This window comes from Thermobia domestica, chromosome 18 (genome assembly GCF_964235325.1).
Source record: "Thermobia domestica chromosome 18, izTheDome1.hap1.1, whole genome shotgun sequence".
Classification (NCBI taxonomy): Eukaryota; Metazoa; Arthropoda; class Insecta; order Zygentoma; family Lepismatidae; genus Thermobia; species Thermobia domestica.
Window position 1 is genome coordinate 75,818,177 of NC_137471.1, and position 23,018 is coordinate 75,841,194.

At 32.7% G+C, this 23,018-nt stretch overlaps 2 protein-coding genes across 2 annotated transcripts in view; one reads left to right on the forward strand and one right to left on the reverse strand.

The window, feature by feature from the left end:
• LOC145675129 (uncharacterized) overlaps positions 1 to 23,018 on the reverse strand; it is a 762,987-nt gene that overhangs the window by 609,148 nt on the left and 130,821 nt on the right. The window lies entirely within an intron of this gene.
• Positions 4,919 to 23,018, forward strand: part of LOC145675856 (uncharacterized) — a 545,559-nt gene continuing 527,459 nt past the window's right edge. Inside the window, exon 1 of the mRNA XM_081746626.1 lies at positions 4,919 to 4,933. The gene's annotated coding sequence lies outside the window, so the exon portion shown is untranslated. The remainder of the gene's footprint in view (positions 4,934 to 23,018) is intronic.

The following is a 23,018-nucleotide window of genomic DNA, read 5'->3' on the forward strand; positions in this document are numbered from 1 at the left end:
AGTTTCCGCCATTCCCCATTCTCGTTCCTCTTGGGTCCGAATATTCGTCTTAGGATCTTGTGTACCTTAGTTTCTAAATTCAAATATATTGAGACGACATAAAGAAAGAGAGAACAAATTATATAAATAATTAACTTTTACTACTGTTAATCTAATATCATACCCAAAATGACCTTTTATGGCTTTGATTTTGTAAACTGAACTTTATTAGGTTCTAATAGAATATTTGAAGCTCACAATAAAGTATTTCTCGTACCATAGGCAGCATTAGCCTTTGCGGGGACTAAGGCGAGGGATCCCTGCGACTTCCTTCACTAGTTGCATGGCATAATATCAAAAGTAAATACATGTCGACGACAGAATAACGCCCATCAAAATATCGTCAAGAAAATATATAATTTTTTCTCGATTTCAGTTGTGTATTTGTCTACAATCGGGAGTATTAGTATACCAAGAACTGTTTAACATAATCACTATTATCTCATGTTTAATCAAGAAAAAGGTAGTAGTTTTTGGTTTTTAAGAACTTCTTTTGAGTGTTTGATTTTGTTTTCCATGAAGTGTGAAATATTTCTTCCGAGATGATTTCTGAATAATAAATTGTATGAAGGTAGAAACTGAAACTTTGGTTGTAAGTAGCCTCTCTAAAATATCCCTGCAAGTAATATGTGTGAGTTCGTAACATTGAACATTTCATGTGATGTGATTGTCTTGTGTTAGTGTTTGTGTTGGATAGCGAGTAGTGTGTGAGGTGGGCTAGTCTAGTCGTGTACAGTGTTTCTTCCATACGTACTTTTTTGGGGGGGGAGGGCACTGTACCTCCGGAGCTAAGAGTGACCCCCGGATGAGACCAAACTATTACGTCTATAGTACCAGCAGTGCCTCCCCCCCCGGAATACTACATGTGCTCCCCGGAACACTTTTTTTTTTCTGAAAGAACGACTGATCATGTGTGCACTGCAATAGGCAAGACCTTCGTGGTGCAAAATGGGAGACTCTCTGATTTTCAAAGAAAGCATATTATGGATGTATGACTAGTTGAAGCAAGTGTATCCAACATTGCAACTGTGTTAGGTGTGTCGAGAGCAATAACGTCCAACGCATACAGAAGTCGTGGCGAGACATTATCAGTGAATAGGAAAAATGGACCGAAACCAAGCTTAATATTACGTGAGAGGGATTACCGAAGATGGCAGGGTATTGAGGACAAAGAAAGATAAAGAGTAACACTAATGATAATAATTAAGAAAATCGTTTAATATTATAAATTTGAAATCAACTCTAAGTTATAACAGTATTTGATTCTTTTATATTGTATGGTTCCATACCCTCATGTGTAAGCAAATACAATAGATACTTTCTTCAATCACAAACACGTGTTATTGTGTTCAAAACAATCACCAGCATACGATGGAAGGACACCAGGAAGACAAGAAATTGGTTCGGAAGGAAACCGAAGGAGGTCGAACCGCTCCTCACGGACCTCCCCTTCAGACAACATCCATAAAAGAGAATCTCGAGTGGACAGAGTCCCAGTACTGATCGATAACCTTTCTAAACTACTTCCCGAGACCGCCTTGGGTCACAGAGATTTGCTTAAATCCCAACTTCTGAAGCCGCCATGGGCAAAGGGGTATTCCTATAACTACCTACTACGGAGGCTGCAAAGAGGTATTCTTTAACTACACTATCTTCTGAAAGTGCGATGAGTAAAGGAGATATCCTTTGAATCACCGTTCGACGTCGCTATGCCGCATTTTGTCTATTGAATCTGAAGCCTTTTCGTGTGCTGGAGTCTTGTCTCCACACTTGAAAATATCCTATAAACTTTGTAAATTTTATAAGACACTATTTTTAGAACAAAAACGGTGAAGGATTTCCAGACTTTTCTTAGACTCTGCCAAGCAAAATATTCTAATATTAAAACATAAAATTATAACAATGTAATAATTAAAATTATACCAGAATGATGGTACAATATAGTAAATTATTATAACATTGACTATAAACATCTATTGACAAAACGTCAGTTGCCTTCGAAACATCTGTTAAATAAAACACTGAAGAATCAGCAAAAATTTAATTAATTTAATTATAGATGTCTTGGTGAAAATTATGTGGAATATCTAAAGATAATGTGATTATGTTTAAGGTTTATACATGAAATTTTAATTGGATGCAATGTGAAAGGTTTTAATGTCATAACCAACTCTTTTTATACTCCTGATAGAAGAGTTTTATGACATAAATTAAACTTGGTAATTTTAGGCGTAAATAAAAGATACAAGCCTTAATGTGTGATTGATTTAATGATTTTGATTGTTATGTGGTATGTGTGAATCGTTTATGTGATATGTGACATGCATGGCAGTTGAAAGATTGCACTTAAGCACACACTTGCTTATTTTTGATTCAAATAATTGTTCTACAACTTGGTCACTTTAAAGCACAATTTCATCACAAGTACTAGACGTATTAGAACTTTACAGAGAGGCCTGTCGTTTGATAGGAATTGATACTCATCCGAACTTTAACAGATACTGAAGATGTTTGGAGTTTGACTAGTTTTAGAGTGACATCGAGACTGAGGACAATATAAAATCTGGTTACACACCATACCATCCCGGAAGTATCTTGAGGTTTTATACTATTACTTTTGCTGAGGTTGTTACTTAAGAGGTCCCATCACAGCGAAATTAAAATACCGCTAATTTTACAGAAATTATATTATATCTTCAAATAGATAAAAGATAATCGAAAAGTGGAACAAGAGTTCGCTAGACAATATTATTTTCCATGAGATACCGTTATCACGACTTACTTATCTGCTTTAGGAAAATCGGAATTTCTTTGCGCGTTTCTAAATGGCTGCAAATGGAAAGCTACTTGATGACTCGTGATACGGTACCTCATGCAAAATAGTGTTGTCTAGCGCGCTCTTGTTCCACATTTCGATTATCTTTAATCTATTTGAAGATACCACATAATTACTGTAAAATTAGCGGTATTTTAATTTCACAGCTATTAGGCCTCTTAAAGTGTCCGTGGTTATGATCTCGAACCACGCGATTGAAAGACTGACCTAAAAATCTGCGTTCATGTACAAAACGAAATTTAGTTAGACGATTCAATCTGTTAATGCGAGATTTACACAATGAGGAAGTTCATTATGTAAGTTAAGCTGTCTTCAGCACATAAAGCGAATTCGCAGACAAATTACGTAATAATTCTTAACATTTTATAATAGATTTTTTGATCTGAATTTATGTATATCAATGTCTTTCTTGTTTTGTTTATCTTTTCTTGACAATTAATATTACATTTTAAGTCAAAGTACAATAGAAATAAAAGTTTACACTTGGTCGGTTGCATCTCCGGGCCTGAATCTTGTGTTGCTACGTAAGACAGAAAATATGAAAGAATATATATTTACATAGAGTAGCATGCATATATACAGTGGCGGATCTAGAAGGTAAAAACTGGGGGGCAGCCAGAATACAGACTATGATAGATATATCATAAGTTTACTACAAACTTTCAAAAATATATAAATAATAGGTTCAATTATCATTGTCAGTCTAAAAACTGGGGGCGTAAGCCCTCGGCCCCGGACTAGATCCGCCACTGCATATATATATAACCAAAATATAAATAAATATATGAATGAATTAAGTATAAAATGAGAATGATTAACAATATTAATATACAAATAATATTTGTTAAGGGGTGACAACAAACTGCACAAACTTACTTAAGAAGATCCCCAATTGCAAATACCTACCGAAAATAAATCTATCTTTTCAATACAGATTACTGTATAATGTCACTTGGTGACAGTTGTTATATAATATATATACGTAAATGAGCAATGTTTATTTGTGTATATGTGTGTGTGTGTTTAGTGTGCTTTCTGCTAGAGTGCAACACCTGCTCGATAATTGTTTGCATTTGGATGCAGGTAAAGGAGTGGAAGTAACCTTGTCGTTGCGCAGTATTCTCCTTGTGTCCTCCGTGCTGTTGCTGCCCCCTATGAACAGATGCCCCACCTACTCCTCACCTTTATTCCTTGTGGCTTTCAGTTTATTTTATTTTTTTTTATAAACTGTACACATATTTTTTCAAACAAATGTCTTTTTCTTACTATACTTTTCCCCCTCCTTCACAAGATGACAAAAGCTTGTTCTTCTTTGTTCATGCTGTGTTGTTCTTTTTGGTTAATTCACCAATAATTACACAGGAAATAATCTAAACGAAAAAAATGTTTTATTTCTTTTTGTCCCCACTGCAAATGCAAAGGAGATAAGACTTAGTATACATATAAAGCGTTTGTTCGTATCTGTTTGTATAGGTGTCATTTTGTGTGATTATTCCGATACGAACATAAGTTGAAAAAAGAAAACTTAGTAAAGATTACAAAGAAAGAAGACGAAGAAAAATTTTCGTTTGGTGATAATTTTTGCTTGCAATGACGTAGCCAGTTTTGAAGGTGCCTTCTCTTCTCTGTGTGTACTCAAGGTGACAATAATTATTCAGGAAATGAAGTTTCCAATCAATTTCTTTGACAAATGAAAAGAGGGGGAAAATACTATGAAGAGAAAACAAAATGTTCTTTTCTGTCTGGTCACTTGAGCGTATTGTTATGCATAATGCCATATCCTAGGTCTATTGCACTTCGGTGCTGCAGCAGGCTTTTGAACAAACAGCCACTTCGGAAATAGTATTCTAATGCACGTTTTTTGTGACGTCATCAGTTCAAGTGTGTGTTATGTACTACTAAACAACAAAACGATTGTTAATCTCTTGTGTCGTCCAGTTGCTAGTATTACGCGATGACGTAAGCGAATGGTGTTTTGTGTTTTGCGCCGGACACTTTTCATCCAACGGCTAAAAACTCTTGTACTCAACTGGCGAGAATTGAGAACTGTCAGGTGTGGTGAGTACATTATTACTATTATTACATAAATTATGGGTTTCCTTAACAAAAAAAAAATAAATAAGTTGTGTTTTATTATTTATGGTGATCGGATTTTTGTAGATCTGAAAGCTATGCTGTGTGTTTTAAAAATCTATTTAGGGGCGTGGCAGCCCCAGATTCGAAATTTAAAAAACCTTCAACTTCCTCAAAACAAAACTGAAAAACAATATACTTTTAGTTATGGATCAGTCGTGGTACGCGTATCTCTTTCAAGGGAAAGAGTTTTTTTTTAAAAAAAAATCCAGAAAGATAAAATCAGAAACGGTGAAGTTGTAAGCCTATCTCTACACCATATTTCATAATATCAGTGCTACGACGAATGAAATACTTCGGGCCTGGATTTTCTCGCAATCGTTCAAATACTTTTTTTTCGGCATTTTATGAATTACTGTGTTGGGAGGAGGTCAATTTCAACTGTACATGAGGATGTTTTAGTTAGTGTCGTGTATTCAATTTTAATACTATATCTTCAGACACAACTTCCAAGTATGTATACAACAGGAGCACAAAAGAATTATAAATATAGAAGATAACACTTTGAGATGATATTTTGACTTTTACTCCATAAATATTATTATTTGTATCGGAAATAATTACTTTTGGCGCTTCTTCACTTGCACGGTTAACACGAATAGCTTTATTCGAAGTTCAAATATGAAGAGACATGAAAAACAAATGATATGCTAGTATTTTTGGAGCAAGAGATCCCATACATTTCAATCAAATTTTTCTTGTAGGTCTTATATCTGAAGAACTACATATAGTGTAACTAAATCCAAACTATCACGTAACTCAGTACGATGTGCTTATGATATTCTGTAGAAAATACGAAAACTCGATTTAGGGCCCGTTCAAAAATTTTGTGGCCCCTGATTCAAAACCTAATTATTGGCCAAGATCGTATCTTGAAGAGTGTAATATATATATATATATATATATATATATATATAACAAGAATTGTAGGAAACAAAAATGAATCAAAAGATTGCGAAGTCTTCAAACGTTCAACTTCAGCCTACATAGTTTAATAAATTGTGTAGGATTTACCTACCTTACTCGCAAAAACAGTATCAATTTGTAAAATTCTGATGCTATAAATGCAGTTAATAGACGTGCATGAAGTTTCATGCTAATTTTCGAAGTTTATTGTCAAATAACTATAAGAAAAAAATGCATGTATAAAGAGTTTATATGGATTTATTTCCTTTAGCCAGATTTGATGTGGAACATGTTTTTATGGTTCTGATTAGTGTTTGCCCAATACTATGAAAAGAGATATTACAATATTACTCGTACACTTTCAAAAGGTTTTCACTAACAACATGCGTGTTAGTTGTCAAGATATCCTTACAATATCCTCGCATAGGAGACTATAATTTGTAACGACGAAAGCGGTGTACATACCTCAACTGAGAAATTTTAAAGTGTGAATTTGAAATTAAAATTACATGGATTCAACCAATGATCTTTAAAAAAAAAAAAATACTACACGTACAGTATTTAGAAGGAATTGTTTTGTGCATATATTTTATGGTGTTTTTATTAAGCTTATTAATCATTATCGTGTTTTAGTAAAAAAAAAATTTATGTAATCATACACAGCTTTTTAAGCATTATGAGATAAATAGCTCTTAAAACAAAAATAAAATCAATCTGGAGTACAATATTACATGTAACAGCTGGATTCCTGTGTATCTGTCTTAATAATAATAATAATAATAATAATAATAATAATAATAATAATAATAATAATAATAATAATAATAATAATAATAATTTCCTATTAAATTTTAGAAGTCAAAATTGTAAGAAAATTATAATTTTAAAAAATCACATAGAACATTTTCTTCTTTCAAACTGAAAAGTTTAGATTTATTTTTCTTGTATCGGTCATGCTCCTTAGACCTTGAATTCAATCATAGATTAAGTAATCAAATTTAAACTATGAATAGAATCAAATAAGAAATATGATACCTTTATGCATTTAAAAATCAGGAGAATTTATAGTTTTATTCTTTTTTTAAAAAAGGGGGGGGTAGGATTACCTTTCAACTTTTTAAGATGTCAAAACTGGGTAAAACTACGTTTTAAGTGGCTTCTCTATTTGCGGACGACCTTAAAATATTCTACAAAATTAATTTGCTTAAGGACTGTGTAAAACTGCCAATATACTTTACAATATTAAGAACTGGTGTGACAATAACAAGATTAAGTTGAATTTTAGTTAAGTTGAGTAAAGTTTAGTTTAGTTAGTTAAGCTGAACTACCTGCATTTTAGTTAAGTTGAGTTAAGTTTAGTTTAGTTAGTTAAGCTGAACTATAAATGAACTTTTTCCTTTACCCGAAAAGGAAATAACACTAAGCATGACTACTACATTGAAGGAACTATTTTAGAGACACCTAACTTAATTAAAGATCTGGGAGTGCTATTTGATCCTAAATTAAGTTTTACTTATCACATTGAAACAATTATTAATAATTCATACAGAAATCTGACTTTATTACGAGAATAGGCAAAGAGTTACATTAATGAAACTCTATTTCTGTTTTGTGAGATCGCAATTAGAATTTGCGACTCGCTCTTGGTCACCAAAAACTGAAACACATTGATATGATCGAAAGAATACAATCAACATTTTTGAAATTACTTGCTTATAGAAAAACTGGCATGAATCCAAAACATGAGTCATATTCAGAAATAGTACAAAACTTCAATATGCACACTTTGAAACAACGGAGAGAACAAACGGGATCTTTTATGTTTACGCAGATTACTACATGGTAAAACTGACTGTCCAAATCTTACTTCGGAGGTTTAATTGCATGTCCCGTCAGGTAAAACTGGTGTATGAAATAGCAGTGCATCTCACTGAAAAAAGGCAACAACAAATATCTTCGTTAAATTTCCTATATGGAGGATGATTGCTTCATACAATGCAATTGAAAGGATACCTGCTATAGATGCTTTTAAAATGTCGGATACAGTATATAAGAATAGATTTTAAAATATATGTGATAATGAAAATGTATAAATGTATAATCTTGTTATATAATTGTGGATAAATGTATTTCTAACGAACAACACTGTAACTGAGCATAGAGCCTGTTCTGTTGAATATATAAATAATAATAATTTTCTGTCCTCTATCCTCGAACCATAAACAAGAAGTGGCTCTTTGTAACTGAGAAAGAAATCATATATAAACCCTGTCAATCAATACCTACGTAGAACTAAATATTATACAATGACTCCTGCAAAAGTCTATGATATGGTTAAGTCCTTAAAGCAGTATCTATATTATCACTATCAGTGAATTATTACTATAAAGATTTTAGAGATCTGTGCGTTTAATTACAATATTTATACTATGAACAATTACAATAGCCATGCAAATCCATATTGCATTGCAACAAATCCGTTAGATTATTATTACTTATTCCTCAAAGAACATGTAACAAACAAAACGTTGCTTATAAATGTCATAGTACATCGTGACAGTGTAACTCTTTCTAGCAACTTCGTGATATCTACAATGCTCGACCATTCTGTTTGAAGACAAACTATAAATGCAATGTACAAACTTTTGCATAGTATCACATACACTTTTATGTAAACATTATATTGTCACAATACGCGATATATGACGTGTTTACATGCTAGATGTTGAACTATACCTTATGAACGCATGTTTATTTATTCTTGATGCCTGTATCGTATTGCACGACTCCAAGAATGTCTTTTCAACTACATTAGGCTAAACAAAGTGTTTTATTTTCTCTGTTTTATCTTACATTTATTAGTACCATAACGAAAGGCGTCTGCACATCAGAAGAATTATATTTCAATTGATGATATGTTGTAGAAAATTAGAGCGTTACGTTTCAAGTGCATGTCTTAATTGTTTCTTTAAAAGCTGGAAACGAAAAAATAGATTCTCAAAAATATTACAGGAGTTTTTTTTTATTATTATTTATTTATTTCGTACGCACTGGATCTAGAGGTGGAGAGACAATTGTAATAACTGTTTCTAGAAACCTCAGAAATTTTAACAACCTTTTAGGTGGAACTACCTGAATTACGTAACTGTTTACTCAGATATAAACTATAAAAGTATGAAAAATATGTAGATTATATATAAAAAATCTTATACAGAATGTATATATGTTACATCGATTACATCGTTGCATACTGTGATGGGTGCAAAAGACGGAAACATGTTCATACGCACATTAATTGTAATTTGCGAAATTTATAACGCAAGTAAGACTTAAAATAAGTATGACGTAAGCACGGAGAGGTTATTTTCTGATTAAAATATTGATATGAAGTTTATAATTTTGTGTTTAACATGTAATAGTTTTGCATTTATAAATCTACCTACTTGTACAGTATTATCATGCAGACAAAAAATTGGAATGACTTCGTTTTCTACAACAGTGAACATTTCTTAATAAAAAAAATCAGCATAAAATAAAGACTTAAAGAAATTATTAAAATTTAGATGATTTTTTATTAATCTATTTATTTGTTTTTCATTTTACGGAAGAGACGGAATTATGGTGATTGTGCGAAAAATCGGCGAATTTCACCTGATTTAGTGTTTCATGAACCCCAAATTCCGAGTTATCCGAGATACTATTCATCGTATTTGGACCAAATTTTAAACGGGATGTTTGAATACTATTCACCTGTTTTTCTTCTTCCTATCAACAAAAATAAGGATAGTTTCCTGAAAATCAAAGAATAAGAATTTCTCAAAAATAGTTCCTAGAACTTCGTTTATATTTCATAAATTGATATTTAATTAATAACTCCATAATACTGTATAGGTCATTTTTCTGTACAAAGTTCAGGAGATATAGTTTACTCTTGGGAATTACTAAATTTTCTCAAAAACGACTCAGGCGATTTAAACGTTTCATCAATACCCCTGCATTTGGCGTAAATGATTTTTAAGTTTTAAAAAAAAACAAGGGGAGGTTTATTCTTAAGGTGAACATTGTTTTGGGAAAGGTTTTACCAAAACGTCTGATACTCGTTCATATTTCGTAAGTACATGTTTCATTAATAACTTTCTAATGTGGCGTAAGTGATTTTTCCATTGAAGAAAATTACAAGTGGTATGTTTTTATCGGAAGATTTTTCAAACACTACTCCGACGATTTTGTTCATATTTCATGAATAAATATTTCATTCAAAGCCCTACAACATAACATATTATATTTCTCATTAAAAAAGGAAAAACGCCCATGAAGGGTTGTTTACTTCTGAGAATGGGACAAAGCTTTCCCAAAACGCGTAATACAATTTTATTCATACTTCATAAATAAATATTGAAGCTGCAGCATGACATTGAATTACTGTAAGAAATAGGAGCAATAAAGTTTAGTGCGATTTCCAGTACCATTTATTAGTTTTTGAACAAAACAATTTGCTAAATATTGTTATTTTAATTTATTGAGATTTACAAGAAATATCTTTACACTTTATTTACTTTTAAATCAGATTGATTATATTATTTAAATTGTTATTATATTTATTTTAACACTTGTACATAACTATTATAATTTCTTTTACAGATACAAAAGATTTAAACACACGAAAAATTGATGGATTCAGGCATATAAAACAATTTGTTTTCAATATTAAAATTCTATACATTTTAAAACATTATATCTTTCATGCTAAGAATATTACCAACACTCATTTACGATTTACCAACATTCATTTACGATTTAAACACAAGAAAAATTTATGGATTTATGCATATAAAACAATTCGTTTTCAATATGAAAATTCTATACAATTTCAAACATTATAGATATATTTCATGCTAAGAATACTACTAACACTCATTTACGATTTAAACACACGAAAAATTTATGGATTCACGCATATAAAACAATTTGTTTTCAATATGAAAATTCTATACAATTTCAAATATTATTTTTTTAAACATAGTATTAAATAATAGTTCTAGTTCTAGTTATCTCCCTTTTGGGAGATTTATAAAGAAAGTCTTGACCTTATAGCCCAGTGGACTGCTTCACTAAATTTGTTTTAATTGTTTTTGAAAACGTAGATTTGTATAAAATGGCGCGTTCCAAGATGGACGAATTCGCCTGTTCTAACAAGGGAAGTATGAATGAGCTCATATCGAAACCTACCGTAAAATTTTACTCAGAGAAAGGAAGTCCCACAGAAAGACCACACACAAAAAACAGCTGCGTTTTCGAACTGGAATTAACCAAAATGGCAGATTGAAATGTCGCGTATCCATGTCCACAATTGCACAATACGTTCAGTACCACCCCTTGTAAACGGTCTGTTAATAATAAAAAAGTCAATAACAACAATGTGGGTACATACTATACTTAAGGGGAAGTCGTACGATAAGGTGAACCTTGACAGCAGCCATCTTGAATTCAGGTCAAGTTCTGTAAATAGGAATAGGGCAATATGATACGTGATTTTGGGGTAGAATTTAAGCAGAAAAACTATGGTAGCAATAGTATTAAGGGTAATAGTAAAAGGTTATAGGTACTTTTATTAAGCAATAGTAAAAGGTTACAGGCATTTTTATTGTGTGTGTTTCCATGTGAACAACTCCCGAATGAAGCAGCTGCCCAACAATTTGTAAAATATAAAAATATAGGAAACACCCTCTATATTTTCCCAATTTGTTCCAAATGTTGTTGAGCAAAGCTACACACTTGTAGGAGATTAGTCTGCAAATTTGGTCCAAATTGGTTGAATAGGGGCGAAGATAGACCAGATAATACGAAAATTTAGCCAAAATCGCTGATAACAAAATCGTTATATTAAATGCTGTATGTGCAATTTTCCTCTGATCTGTCTCATTTCTGCTTTTCTTTCGACCCTCATTGAAGTGTATTGTGGAACTATCAAGTAGGAGTTACATTTCAACAGCGACAACTTACTTTTGAGCAGCTGCTTCATTCGGGAGTTGTGCACATGGAAACGTACACAATAAATATGCCTGTAACATTTTACCAAATGCACGTATCTTAAAACTATTGCTACCATTGTTTCTCTGTTTAAATTCTAGCCAAAATGATGTATCATATTGCCCTATTCCTATTTACAAAACTTGACCTGAATTCAAGATGGCGGATTTCAAGATGGCTGCTGTCAAGGTTCACATTACCGTACGACTTCCCCTTAGGTATAGTATGTACCCACATTGTTGTTCTTGACTTTTTATTATTAAGAGACCGTTTACAAGGGGTGGTACTGAACGTATTGTGCAATTGTCGACATAGATACGCGACATTTCAATCTGCCATTTTGGTTGATTCCACTTCGAAAACGCAGCTGATTTTTTGTGTGTGATCTTTCTGTGGGACTTCCTTCCTCTGAGTGAAATTTTACGGTAAGTTTCGATATGAGCTCATTCATACTTCCCTTGTAAGTAAATTTGGTTTCACACAATTTGTAAAATTACTTGGGGGTTAGAGGTTCAGGACATATAAAAAAAAAATGTAATAATATATAACTAAATTTTGTCAAAATTTAAAATTATGTACAAATTCACAATTGCACAATTGAAGGAGCATGATACTCCCGGTGTAAAGATGTCCGGCGCCATCTTGTTTCCCCTATTAAATAATATTGCACAAAATTTACAAATTATAGAAACAAATAGGAATTTGAATATAACGTATCCACAACAATTAGTTTTCCATTTTTTGGATGAAAAGACTTGGTTGAATATATGATTGTTTACAACTTTTTAAAATAATAATATTATATATTTCATGCTAAGAATATTACCAACACTCACTTATATATTTACTCTGTTTGATCGTTATGTCCGGGACCATCAATCAATGTAGTGGGTCACAAGTTAGGAACCGAATCCGTAGATGGAGCTAAGGAACAGCAAGAAGCGGTTTCCTGCAGTCGGTTAAGAGTCCCAAGAACATTTCATCTCCATCCTGTAGGATACTGTCTACTAAAACCGGAAGTGGTAGAAATCCACTTCAACTTCCGGTTTCAATATTAATCTATACAAAGCAAAAACAATAAGAGCAAGAAACTTTTCTTGGATTCAATTTAAAGTTATATTCTCTTTTAACCTTCTATTCAAATCAAAAGTGGAAGAAATCAACGTTTCCTTCTTCTTTTGACGTTTATCGCTATAGAGCAGTGGTTCCCAAACTTGTTTACTTAGCGCCTCCTTCACAAACCTTGGATATTTCACGGCCCCACTCCCCTGTTCTATTTGCTTATTAATCATACGTGTTTTTTGCCGACGCTTTCTTTACTTCAGATACAGCATTGAATTCTTAAATCTTCAATAATAATAATAATAATAATAATAATAATAATAATAATAATAATAATAATAATAATAATAATAATGTCCTATTCTCACGAGTTTATATTTGTTTTCAGCAAGACTTCTGTACGTATAATATTGTACTGTATAATATTGTAGTACAGTATTTTTATTATTATTACCAAATTTCTTTATGAAACCTCGGTCCTTACTCAATAGTTATTTTGCGTTTGGCAATATTTAATTTTAAGGACTCTTTGTTACAACATTTGTAAGTTAAATATCCATAAGAAGTATAATTTAGTAGGCTATACGTATATTCTTGGGTTTTGTAAATCAGTTATGAATTGTTTAAATGTCGTATTTATTTGTTTGTTTATTTATTTATTTATTTACTTCTAGTACTTTCAAACACACCGACAAACCTTTCCTCAATTAAAAAGTAAATTGTTAACAAATAGCGTTAAAATCGAAGAGTTGCGGGTAGTGTCGACAGAGAGCAGAGCAGTATTTAGTATTTATTTTCGACATCATTGGTAACAATTAATATACAAAAAGCCTACATTTCTAGTTTGAAGCTGATTAATGAGCATTTGATAACGGGCTCTTTGTTTCTTATTTTCCCGGTTGAATATACGGAATCTGGATCTGGCAGACCGTAATCCTTGCGAATTGTAGTGCTATGGAGTTTAGTAGTAAGGCTTAGTGGGTACTTTTAAATGTACTAATTTTTGTCAGGTAGCCGAAGTAAAATTGTCTTCTCACTATATACATAAAGGTAAAAGAAATGCCGTATAGTCCTGAAGAATATGTAGAATCATTTTTCTTCATGAATATACACATTACATACGCATTTACAAAATGCACACATGCAGATGAAAATGGCATGTTAATGACACTATTTTTCAGCCTATTCTTTCTTGTCTCCATTAGCCTATATGCCCTGCATTATTATTGTTTTTTCTTTCTTTTTCATAATACAGAATGATACAAATAGTTCATATGAAACTACATCCCTACATATTTCATCATGATTTACCTAAATATTTATTTTGTTAATGTGTTGTAGTCTGATTTATATTTAAGACTTTTACAACAACGTACGTTAAGAAGTTTGGTTGTTTATGGGTTGGTTGTCTTGCACACCATATGTAAGTTTAATTATTGAATTTATTTTTTTTTTTAATTATTTATTGAAAGGTACACCATAGGCTATTTCGTCCAATTGCAATATACTAAGACTTATTGTAAACATTTGCTAAGGTTATCGTTCTTTGATCTCTTTGCTATGTTGAATATATCAATTTTATTATGTATTTAATTATTTATTTGATAAATTTCGGTATTTCTTTGAACAAATTACCTACAAAAGTATTAATGGAGAATTTTTGTCCAGTTCTGGCTTATTTCAGATTTACTTGAAAATTAGACAGGCTAGGCGAAATCATAAAAACGTATTTTGAGCTCTATCCTGCTTTTGAGAATCCGTCACGTTACCTTCATTATGCTGTTAAGGTTAAGTAAAAGGTTAATGTTAATGATCCATATTGGAGAATGATCATGGTAATTGGTTATGGTTCTCTTGAAATAGGAAAAAATATCAATATTAATAACTTGACCTTAATTTTAACTTCATTAATGGATTCAGGACAATCTATTTTATTATTTAGTAATTTGTACGTAAACATCAGGTCATTGATTGTTCTACGGTTTTTTAATGTTAGCAATTTGCACTTAGCCAGAATACCAAGATAATTCAAATTTTGTATAAAAATTCCAGCCTAGTTGATCAACTCAAATCCACGTCTTTTACACCAACTATGTAAAACGTTTGAGGGATATAGGTAGAATAACACGTTCAAATCGTTAAGAATACTTTTGTGTAATTGTATTCGAATTTTGCTAATGTATATATTCTAATTTTGTCCTGACATTTGTAAACTAAATTTCTTTCAAAATTCAAATTGACTTGAAATTCTTTCTTGTTCTTTAGATAGCTTTATAACTTTCACTTACAATTAGATAGATCTGGTGGTGGGTAAAGCGAAGCTGTGAATGAAACTTACGAATATCATAGGTAACTTGAGATACTTAGATCAATCCCATTTTATTAATAAATGTAGTTTATTTTGACGTTTCTGTGGAGTAGATTGGGTTTTACATTTTTGAAAAGAAGATCAGTTATTTTCTTACATCGCTTATGAACACTGTCTAGTTTGTTTGCAATAGTTCACAGTTTTCTGGCGAAGCTAACTTCCTGTAGAGCTTTAAATCATCCGCATCGAACAATTCGTGAGAAGTAATTACGTCAAATAGATCATTTATAAAGAGAATAGCTGAAATGCCCTTTCTTCGAATAGGTTTAGAACTAGCACCAAAAATAGGTTTATGAAAAGTACTTGAATCCCTCTCCCCTTTAAATACGCATTTCAATGAAACTGTAATGGCAGAAATCCGTAATGTCATCCCTTTCGCACTCTACGTCGTCCTCCTCACCGCCATGTCGATGGGGCCTAAACTTGCATCTAAACGACATTGAGAGTGCCACTATTCAACTCAATGTACCCTAACACTATTGAGCATTAATATTCATTTTTTAAAATCATTTTTACGTCACCCCCTTTCCACCTCCACTCTCATGTCAATGGGGGATGAATTTGAAGTTAAATAGCATCGGAAGTGTCACTGTTCATCTTAGAAACCTCGCAAATTATAGATGAAACACTAATATAAGCCATTTTTAAATTATTTTTACGTGTCACCATCTAATAGCCATCCCCATGCCACTGTCTCTATTATATCATAAGATCCTTGGGAGACTTAAGATTTATAATCAAACCATGTATCATTTTAATTGATACAGTAGTTGTAGCATGATTTGATGACATACCAACTCTCACTCACTTTTATATAATAGTTTAAATATAAATGGCCCAAAATTGGAGGTTTAGGGGATTCCGGAGATCATGACATACTGATAAGAAATGCATTCTTCGTACATAACTGATTTATCCGACATAACTGATTATAGCCAACCTCGTCAATTAACTGCTTGATGAATATCTCTCCAAACAGTGGCGTAGCAATAGGGTAGGCAGAGTAGGTATTGCCTACAGGCGCAGGGCGTTTCGTTATATTAGGGGGCGCACAAGTTTTTAATTAAAAAAAAAAGCAAATTATATAAATGGAGCCTCAAGTTTTCGCGATGTTCATTTCCGAACATGGCAAGAATAAAAATTCCTGTTGCAGTTGCAACTGCTGAGCGATCATTTTGTAAGTTAAAATTAATAAAGACATATCTCAGAAACATATGACCCAAAAACACCTTTGGGATATGACCATGCTGAGTACTGAGCGAAAATGCTTCTAAGCGGTTTTACAATGTTTATTATTTATTTTATAATAATGTAAAATCATAACATACTATATGTATTCATTTGAAATCCTTTTGATAATACTGGTTGATACTGTTTACTGTTTATTTACACTACCACTGCAGGAAGTCCGAATAGCAACATCTGTCACTTCTAATCCATGTGATTCTTTTCCTATCTTTATGGTTGACTCAGAGTATACATCTTTCCATGTTTCCTTATGTAGTCCATAGACTGATTTACTTTGTTGTACACGTGTTAACAGTCAGAATACATTAATTGATTTTTTTTTTTCACTTTAAGCACATTAACATTTTACTTTTCAACGTGAAGCTGTTTGTCCCGGATGTATTCCAGCCTAACTTAGTTGTCTGTTAATTTCTTCTCTAATGTTGCTATCCATGAATATCTTCTGTCTCAGGTAAACATAGGTATTCTTTTCTAATTCCGAATTTCCAACTTCAATTCTTTGATTTCCTTACAAAGTAGATCGTCACTTTCGTCTTTCCCATATTTGTTTTCAACCCAAGTACCTTGTTCTATCATAATTGTTTATTGGCAATTACAGTACGTAAAACTGAAACAGTAAACTACCGTTAAACAACTCAATGGTAGGAATGGAGAAGTATTAAAATATTGGTTATTTTCCCCCAGAAACATGAAACGAAGAAAACAAGCTCCATTACAAGTTGCTTTACAGTGTGTTTAACAGACTGTTCTATGTGGACAGTTGAAAGTAGTCCTTCGTCGAATTTGCGGGAAAGAACTGGCAGTGGCGTATGTTGTAGGCTACCGGGTCTACCTAGAATATTGCAAAGTAATATTATAATATAAACTAAATTATATTGATAATTTTATATGTTAGTGTCTTATTTCAATGATACAAGTTTCTGAGAACTGTACATATTTAGAAACATCCACCAACTTTTTTGCATGCATTCCGTCCCGCTTCCGTAAGAGGTCTTCGATATGACAACGCAGCAGAAACCACTTCTCTACTTTACTGTAGTGAGAATCATGTAGTTACCAGCGAATCCTCTTCTTCCACCACCACCTACAGCATACGAACGGGCTGCCAGGTAACACCAATTGCCTCTGCAGAAATCGGTTTCTTGGGCGTAAGCGAAGAGTAAAGGACAATTATACGAGTAATGACATTGCATTTTGAGGATCACCTGGAATTGTCTCTGCTTCTTGAGCCTCATCCATAGCGGTTTACGTCAACGCAACGCAAATTTTGTATTTTACAGTATTTTGCGATAGTTGGTACAGTTGTTATAAATACGTACTTATTTCATTATTTGCGTTTCGTTGCGAAGGTTCTTACAGACTACCCGGTCAGCTTCCATTTACTCTGGTGAGTTGGGTTACTACGTATTCAATGCAAAATGTAGGAATACTTCATGCACCAAATGAAGGTAGAAATGTATGATCATTTGTGTGTAATACTAATAAGATAAGTCTTGCTAGTGAAGAGAAAATCGTATTTATGTACTTGGTAAAAGGAAAGTGTGTTGTAAGGTTTTTTTCTTATTTTGAAGACTGTATAACAACGTGGAAACTAAACTCCAATAATAATAATAATAATAATAATAATAATAATAATAATAATAATAATAATAATAATAATAATAATAATAATAATAATAATAATAATAATAATGTACAGGTGTTATAAAGGTTAGTGGTAACCCAAGGCATCAAAACAGGATACGCCATTAACTGGTGTCCATTTAGGAGTATATGCATCATTGTTAAGAGTATTGTGTCATTGATGTAAGAAAAGAACAGTATATACAATCTGTTGTTCACAGTGTATTTTTACAAAAATAAACAGTCTATAGCAGTGGTTCTCAACCTAATTCCTAACACGACCCCCGTTTTATCACATCCTCTTGCCAACGACCCGCTTATAATTCCTGGTTTGTAATAAGCTTGTTTGGAATTTTTAATATACGTATTAAGAAGATCTCACGATATCCATCTATTTCTATAATAGTACCTAGGTAAAATCCATTTCTTGTATATAGTGGACACAATAACTTATCTAAAAGCTAACGGATTAAAACGAAATTTGATCAGTTCCTTTATATTACAAATATCGAATCCGATTCGTCCTACTGTTTCAAAATGGAGGCAGTTTGAAAATTTTAAAACTTCATAACTCCCTTGGACCGTATCATAAAAAATAAAGTGATTTCTAATTTTGGTTTAAAAGACTTGGACATTTGTTAAAAATGTTGTTGAGTATTTTAAACAACTTGATAATGTTCGTCACAAAGATTGATCCGGACATTGCCGCACTAGTTATCATACCATGCTCAGGTATCTCATTAGCTTTCAATTTTAACTGTATTTCAATATGCAGGTTTTGTTGCATTTGTATTTCCCTGGTGTTTCAATATGCAATTCTCATTAGTTTCATATATTGTATCTTTTTCATTGAAATTGATTTTTAAACAACTCTGCACATTTGAAAATATTTAATAGACCTATTTTTTGTTGCTTTTAACAGTATGTATAAAAATAAAAATATGCCTATCAGAATAAAATTCAAAATAATATTTAAAAGTATTTTCCGGCATTAGATTCTAATTATACTTATCTCTTCCGCATATCTTCTCGATCCCCCTAGGGGTCGAGATCTCAGCTTGAGAAACCCTGGTCCATAGCAACAAAATAAAAGTATCAATGGTTTAGAAGAAAGAACATACTTTTAGCTCTGTAATGATTTGTTTCCCTCTATATTTTTTAAAAAGTGCACATCAGAATTTATCCACAAGTAGGGTCTATGTCATTTTGTTCATCTTGATGCCATTTATAGATTGATATTTGTATTACCTTTGTGTAATATTATAATTAAACCAAAATTACAATTTTAAAGATAATCATAATTTTGGGTTATATATACAGGGTGTAACAAAAAGGTACGGCAAAATTTCAAGGGTAAATTTCCTTATGGGTAGACAAGCAAAAAAAGTTCATTTGACCATATGCCGGGAAATGCATCATTACAGAGTTACGGCCATTGAGCCGCCTGACAGTTTGAAATAGTCACATTTAGGTCATCCATCAATGTAAACCTTAATAACTCAGGCTCCAATTAAACTAGGAAGATAATTTTGGTATCAATGTGTTCCTGAAAGACGAAAGTTTCCGTCGATATGCATTTTGTGTATGTGGAGAATACCACAGCGGACGGGGAGGATAAAATACGTGCTTTTTCGATTTTTGCATCAGGATTTTGATAATGGCATTCCTTTCCCCTTGGGGCACACTCACAAAAATTGATATATGAAGCAATGAAATAGCCCACTATACGTTAATAGCCTGTATGTGTATTTATGCTTATATGGGGGAGAAGAGGAGGGCAAATTTCGCCATTTTTTGAGTCTTAGTTTGACAATTACATTTATTTTCAGGGCTGCTCTACATAAGACTTTTCTACGCAACAAGTATACATACAGGGTATTACCATATAGTGGACGACTACATTGTTTTCACATACCAAATTTTATGAGTAAATCCCCAAGGGAGAAGGAATACCATCCTCAAAATTCTGATGCAAAAAACGAAAAAGTATGTACTTTACCCTCACCCATCTGCCGTGGTATCCCTCACATACATAAAATGCATATCGGCGAAAAGCTTCGTTCTTCAGGAACACATTGAAACCAAAATTATCTTCCTGGCTTAATTAGAGACTGAGTTATTGAGGTTTAAATTGAGTCACATTGAGAAGCGACCAGAATGTGACTATTTCACACCGTCAGGTGGCTCAATGGCCGTGAATCTGTAACGATGCATTTCCCGACGTAAAAGGTCATATGAAGTTTTTTTGCTTGTCTATCCATAAGGAAGCCACGCGAGCCGGACTCGGACCTATATACCATATATCACTTCAGGCTCGGGCCATAAATCTTTAAATATACAACCATATTTCTTGGGCCTTACTTTGTAAATACACTGTACAACAGTATTTATCGGACCGTTCTTTCTGGAGAACTTTAAAGCACAACTGAAAAATTTAAACCTCTAATTGCTGTAAATAAAAACACAATTTTGCATTGTTAATTATTAAGCTTCTGTAATTCGGGCTTATTCGATTATCACACGGGCTCGGACCTGAAGTTTAAAACATATTTCGGATTCAGGTTGGGCCTCACATTGTAAATTCACGGACGGGCTAAAAACAAAAAAAAAATCCGGCCCGTGTAGATCTAGTCACTATACCATTTCGTTCATCTTATTAAAATATATTGATTGCGGTAGTCATGGACATTGTTTTTCGTTAAAGATTAATAATTTTTTTGCAGAATTTCCGTTAAGTCTAACATACCTAAATGAATTACACATTTCCAGTTAAATAGTCCACTCATGAAATAGCTCAATAAAAATAAAAGTGATTTAATTTTAATGATGTGCAACAATTTCCAAATGCCATTGCCCTCTTCGTACTGTAATGGAACGAACATGCATACATACATACAGTGTACACAAATAAAGAACTTTTTTGTAGTATATAAACCACGCAAAGGAAGTTATGCAGGGTGCATTTTTGAATACTGTTACCCTACGGTCATTATGTACTAAACATGCAATGTTTCGTTTCAATTGCAATTATGACTGACGGTCTCTTAACTGAACAAGTTCTTGTTTCTCTTGTTATTACAATCACTTTTAGAATTCCCACTTCGCCCCCTCTCCTCTTCCCGTCGCCTTTTTCCCCCCTGTCTACTGCACAAGCCTTGTTGGCTTGTTTCGTGATTGTTTCCAAGTCATAACAAATCCTGAATTAAAGATGTGATAATTGTCTGGAGGTCGTGCGATAAGAATAATTAATAATATTTTTGATTAGAAATTCCATTATGGATTCATCTTGAAAGAATGATATCGTCAATATAGTGAGAGAGAGAAAAAAGCTTATGAGTTGACTCAGCTATATATTAAACGCTGGGTATTGTGAATAATAATAATAATAGTTATTGCAATTAGAATATAACTCTAAGCTGCAGCTAGTCACACAGTTATTATTAGGGGTAAAAGCGGATCTGAAAAGGTAGGAAGACGCTTGAGGTCACGCCGTCTCACTTGGCTATCTTTCCCTATTGTATTTTTTTTAGAAAGTGGGGGAACGCTATATATATTTTCTGGAAGTGGGGGAACGACGTTCCCCGCGTTCCCCTTCACTTTTAACCCTGGTTATTATAATAGAATGGCTTATTTGTACCATTCAAGCATGGGTGTGGCGACAGACATATTTTAGAATCGTTCTTTTAGTATTTACAACTCATTCTTGAGTATATTTAAGTATAATGTTGCCACCAAAATTTGAACGGACCAAAATTTGAGTAACTTGCAATCCGAACGAAAAATTTAAGCAAATTTTGCCCCAGAACCCGAACATCCAGCACGTTGTTCCTATGGTTTGTGTGTACGTTTCTCTAAAACGCAGTTGGCTGATGTCATCATGGAAGGTGACTCGCCTCTCAAGTAATAATTTCTCTCTCCTCCCCTTCCAGCTTCCACATGTGCTATCATCGTTTCTTTTGTTTAAGTTAATAGGGTTTTTATATATTATATTTTATTAATTTACATTTTTTTAAATTCAGATACTAGCTGTAAAGACTCGTCGTTCCCGATTTCAATTTAAAACCTGGCTAAAAAGAGAGGAACACGAATGTCTTGAAAGAATTTCGCCACAGCAACAACTATTTCATTCTCAGGTATTTATCCTCCACTGTTATGTAAGCCTGCACAACCAATAGGTAATGTTGGTTAGATATATGCTATGCGTTCTTAGTAAAAAGCAAGAAATATACATAACATTTTTGGCATTTATTTTGAATCCTTCTCTCCGAGCTAATAATAATAATAATAAAAACTGCTTCGCACGCGATTATATCAAGTGATGACCTATCTGTAGAGACGAAACTTTTTCGCAACAATTTGGATATTTTGTAGCATTAAGTATCATAATTTTCGAATTTATGTCGCATTTATTTTATTTTTTAATTATGGAACTTGTAAACAGTGTAATACAAACATGAGGATATACCTTGATTAGGTGCACATTCTGGCTAATGTAATTCACTGAAATATAGAAACTAATACAAGAATTGAAACACTCCCTCTAACCTCATCTGTAGTTAAAGGATAATATACAGCAAGATATTACCAATTGTATTTAAAGTTTGTTCTCCTGTCAGTAACAATCATATACTTGGAAAAGAATCTCTCGGCATCAACACTCGAGACTGCAAACATTGAATGTAACGAACTGACAACAACAATGTCAACTTCTTTATCCTCACTGTTGAGAATTTCAATAACCAACCTTACTCTTAAAGTCACGGTAAGCAACCA